Source organism: Mustela putorius, unplaced genomic scaffold (assembly GCF_011764305.1).
Source record: "Mustela putorius furo isolate JIRA1106 unplaced genomic scaffold, ASM1176430v1.1 tig00003869_pilon_pilon_pilon, whole genome shotgun sequence".
Lineage (NCBI taxonomy): Eukaryota > Metazoa > Chordata > Mammalia > Carnivora > Mustelidae > Mustela > Mustela putorius.
In genome coordinates this window covers 8,217,608-8,222,576 of record NW_025422021.1, presented here as the reverse complement: position 1 = coordinate 8,222,576, position 4,969 = coordinate 8,217,608, and the positions used below count along the sequence as shown (strand labels likewise).

At 45.3% G+C, this 4,969-nt stretch overlaps 1 long non-coding RNA gene across 1 annotated transcript; it reads right to left on the bottom strand.

Moving 5' to 3' along the window:
* Window positions 1-2,992: 2,992 nt before the first annotated feature.
* LOC123388010 lies at window positions 2,993-4,607 on the bottom strand. Its single transcript, XR_006602552.1, has 3 exons — window positions 4,498-4,607; window positions 3,501-3,789; window positions 2,993-3,402 (listed from the first exon to the last, which is right to left on the bottom strand). It is a non-coding gene; the product is annotated as an uncharacterized LOC123388010 (long non-coding RNA).
* Window positions 4,608-4,969: the final 362 nt, after the last annotated feature.

The window sequence follows — 4,969 nt, the reverse complement described above, 5'->3', positions numbered from 1 at the left end:
CTGGCATTCACTATCAATTAAAATGGAAATACTTAGACTTTGACAAGACATTAAGTATTTACCAATCAGAATTGGGTTTGGTGACAGAAATCCTCAGAAAACAGTGACTTTATATATATATTAAAAAAAGATTTTATTTATTGATTTGAGAGAGAGAGAGAATGCTTGCACAAGCAGGAGGAGGGACAGAGGAAGAAAGAGAAGCAGACTCCTCACTGAGCAGGGATCCTGATTCGGGGCTCGATCCTAGTACCCTGGGATCATGACCTGAACCAAAGGCAGCCAACTGAGCCACCCAGGAGCCCCCAAAAAACAGCAACTTTAAACACTAGGGTTTTGGGTGCCTGGGTGGTTCAGTTGGTTGAATGATTGCCTTCTGCTCAGGTCATGATCCCAGAGTACTGGGATTGAGCCCTGCATTCGGCGGGGGGGGGGGGGGGGGTCCCAGCTCTGCGGGGACTCCGCTCTCCCTTTGATCTCTCCCTCTCATGCACTCTCTTACACTTTTTCTCTCTCAAATAAATAAATAAAATCTTTAAAAAAATAAAGACTAATCTTTTAAAAACAGACAAACAAACACACACCACATTTGATTCTTTCCTCTAAAAGAAATCTAGAGGGAGGTTCTAGAGTCTGGAAGTCCAGAGGCAGCTCCACGAAATTCTCTGGGACTCGGCCACCTTCAGTCACTCCCAGGAGGGGTCTTCGTCTCTGTGATCTGCAAGACCATGTCCATTCTCCAGGCTGATGGTACAGGACCCTGTGAGGGGTGGCGTCCCTTAGGCACACACAGCAAAGGGCTCCGTGTCATTCCCCTACTCTCACCACCTTTCCCTGGGGGCATTAAATGTCTGGGAATATGGAGTTTAGGAGAACAGCAAGCAGCCTTTGCCACAATCCGCTTTAAAATTTGCAAATTTCATTAGCAAAGCAGGATTCAGAATTAGCACTGCATTCAGGAGAATTGTCAGTCTAGACCATCAACTTGTAACTAATTCTGGTCTTTTTTTTCCCCCCCATTCAAAGACCCATTGTCAATTACCACTCAGAGGTAAGAATCATCCCAGGAATACATTGTCCTTTGTAGAAGCCCTGGAAAATGTCTCTGTGAATGTGTAGTTAATACAGTCCTCCCAAAAGGCAAACATTTTCTGCCTAATAGAAACCACAATAGGGGTCTTCCTAAGACACGGTTGTACATAGGGTTTTGCAAACCTGATCCTCCTTCAAACGCATTAGGAGAGTTAAGTATTTAATGAAACTTGCAGTGAATTTGGATGGAAGAGACTTCCACCTTATGTGAATCATCTGCCTCCAGATTTGAAAGACTCACTTATCAGACTTTCCTGAGTTTAACGCAAGCTCGCTGGTGATGGTGGCAGATTACGACAGGCCTCTGAAACAAACCCTAAATGGTAAAGTCCTCACGGGCCTCGGCTCCTTCTGGAAGTTTCAGCCACTTCCCTGTGACTCAGAGAGAGATGTTGGGAGAGGTGGTCCCCGCGATTTTGCTGCTTTCCCGTGGAATTAACTTCATCAGCCAGAGCTGGGGGCAGACGCTGAGCGCCGGTCTTCTGGTGCTGACCACAAGTCAGGGACAGAATTCATTGTGCAATAGCACACATTTCTCATCTCTCAGATGCCAAATGCTCAAAGTATAAAAGTATACCTCCACGGGTCACTCACCAGAATAACACAGGCAATATTCCATTCATGAGCTCACGCTATGTCCGTGATGTCACACTCTAACCAGGAGGGCCCGGGCGCTTTGTAACGAAACCACCAGAAACCTGAAAACAGGTAGCTTCTCCTTTCCTGGGCCTCACTGCCCCCACCAAACCAGGGGTGCTTGTTTGCTCTAGTTGACAGAAAAAGTCCAGGAATCTGCATAGCTCCATCGAGCTGGAGTAAAACATGTTGGGGACGGCAGTTGAATTTAACTGTAGCTTATGAGTAATGAAATTGCCACAGCAAAAGGTGTGGTTTCCAGAAAGCTGGACACCCCATGAGCACCTTCACTCATACACCAACATTACCTCCAAGTGCGTGGGGTGGGGGAGGGGAGGAAATCTCTTCCTCTGTTTTATGTTTTTGCCCCTCTCTGAATTTTAAGTGAAAAAGGAAAAATATAAAATCAGGAGCCTGCCTATCCCCTGAGACCTTTAAATTGAAGCTGCACCAAGCCCTACCCTGGCAGGAAAGTGGACTAAGTGACTTAATGGGTATTTTCCATCTCTAATTTCCATGATTAAAAGAAAGAGGTTGAGAGGGGTACATGTGGAGCCTATTGCGAGTTTGCCAATGAATCCTAATTTAGATCAAAGAGAGTCTATGTGACATTGAACCATAAACACCCTAGTGTGCGTTACTTCAAGGAAGTTGTTAGTGTGTCCCCGATGGCTATTATGTGATATAGTTGCACTCTAGAACATGCACCCTTTAATTACTAATAGGGAAGAAAATCCCATATGAGCAGGAGGAATGTAAATGAGACCTCTGCTCTTTTGAACATTTTATGCATTTGCCAAATTAAAATTTGCTGTGGACTTGGGTTTTCCTGGATCGCTGTTGGTAGTGATCATTTGGCTCATGGGATTAAATCCGAATTTCCAAAAAACAATTTCTGATCAGTCCGCAGATTTCAGATCTTCCTGCATGCTTTGCACTGAGACGGGGATCATCAGAACCAGACTGGGAACAATTTCTTTGAAGTTTTCAAAGGTAGGGAAGAAATCCTCTTTCATTCTCATCTTTCCCCAAGCCGAGTGTTGCTTAGCGCAGGTGGAGGGGTATATGAGAGAGAGGCTTGGGGAGGCCAGAGTCTCAGGATCATCCCACATTCGTGCACTGCCCCTAACATGGGCCTGTAGCTCTTGTGTAGAGAGGATCGTGCTTTAGGGACATGGGTCTGATCACTGCGCACAACCACCTTTGTCGACGCAGGGTTTGCTCACACCAAGATTTCAAGATCAGTACGACCACAAATGTGAACTTGAACAGCATGATTTTAATGGTATTGCCTTCTCTCAGATTCTTCTCCCCTTAGCCTCTGTGCACAAAGGACTGATAACAATTTTGCATTAAAATTAAAAGGGGAGTGTAGGACCACTCCTTGTACAAAAGCAAAGACATTCTTTAGGCAGAATGATGACCCAAGATACTAACCATGCGGGAGATTTGCTATGCCCAACACTGCATCTCGTTCAGCAAAGCAAACTCCTTCTTTGCCATCTGTCTCATGCTACAAAGAGATAATAATAATAAAATCATTGCTTAATGAGTAAACTAAGTAGAGGATAATTCTCTGGTAGATCATATCGGTGTTCTTCTCCAAAGGATGCCATATTCTCAATGAGGCAGAGAACACAGGGGAGAGTGCGTGATCGCGCACAAACGGGATGCCTAAAATCAAAAACCAATGCAGCATATGTCAGTATTTAATGCCCCATCAAAGAAACATTCAACTTTTCAGCTGTAACCCAAATACAAATTTTCCTTACCCTGTCAATTAGCAGATTACAAAACTTCTGTAGCAGGAAGACCATTCTGCCAGCAAAGCCATAGTGTTTGGAATGGGTCCAGGTCAGACAGATGGCGTGGAAAAGGGGTGCGATGAGACGTTCCCGATCGGCACAGTCGACTGCTCTTCCAGGCGGCAAACGGAACCTTTGTAGAACGGAGCCACAAGGTGAAGTGTGTCTCCCACACAGCCGGAGAAGCATACAAACGGCAGGAATCACCCAAGTAGTCAGTGACAAGCACAACCACCAGCTGGGGCAGGGGAAGCATCTAGAGAAGAAAAATATACAAACTATTAAATAAATGGAAACCTTGTTCTTTGGCACCTAGAAAGTGCCCTCCCTGCCCCCCACTCCATCATAAGCCAATGGGCAGAAAAAGCAGAGCTCTGTCTCCTCCAAGATGTGATTGTTAAAAAGAGTTCTTGCTGTCTTTGGAATGCTAAATATACTACAAACAATCAAATGATGTAACCAGGAGGAAAAGACAAAGAATATTTACTATACAACGTTACTCAGTGCCATCTGTACCCTGCACAGTCGATTTGCAGAATTGGCTCCCTTAAAACAGCACCTATCCAGCTGCGCAGAAAGGCTTGGTTCAGAAGTCGATGACTAATGAAGTGATTATGCGTAGTAGTAACAGTAAAAGCCCACTGAATTTCAGAAGTGGGTGCTACAATGCAAACACTCATTGATGATTCTTTTTAGAAATTTAAGAATTTAAATTCCCTTCCATTAAGATCAAAGTAGCAAAGCTACTTTGTTAACTTAAATTATTTTTAGGTCAGTAAAAGCGTCTCTGTCACCGTCTCTTTAATGGCAACCGGCTGTTATAAGCACTATCAGTGCCCCTAAGCGAGGAAACAACCCTGCAAAGCGGAAGGATTCTCAGCGAGTCACTGGTAAGAAGTCAGCGACCCAAGAAAGGAACCTGGTTATCCCCTGGCAGAAGCAGAAAGTTCTGCTATTCCAATACCTGGCGTCTGGCTCAGAAGCCGGGGTCTCTGCTCTTCTATGGTGCTCCCACGGAGGGACTGAGTACTTGTTGCAAGTTCCAGTCAAACTTTGGTCTGCAAATAGAGACGTACCAGGTGATGAAGTGCAGATCAATTGGCCCAGTGCAAAAGAGCCGTTGGATGGATGTTCCTAATTTCGATTTCAGTGAGTTCCAGGGCTTTGCTAGAACACGCTTCCCCATGAAGGGATTTGCACCCAAACACAAGCTGGAGTCTTACTTTTAGGCAGTCCTTCCTGACGGTGTTTCTGCGTGACCAGGAACCTGGTTGTACCCTGACACCAGTTTTCTGCCAAGAGACAGAAGCCACCCATGGAAGGTGGTCGTGGCACTTTTGATGCACACAGTGTCCTGCCTCCACCACATCCTGATTCTTTTCCTTCCGCTATTTTTGCCCACTCACTTATAGAGGCTCGGGTCTCTAGGTGGCAAT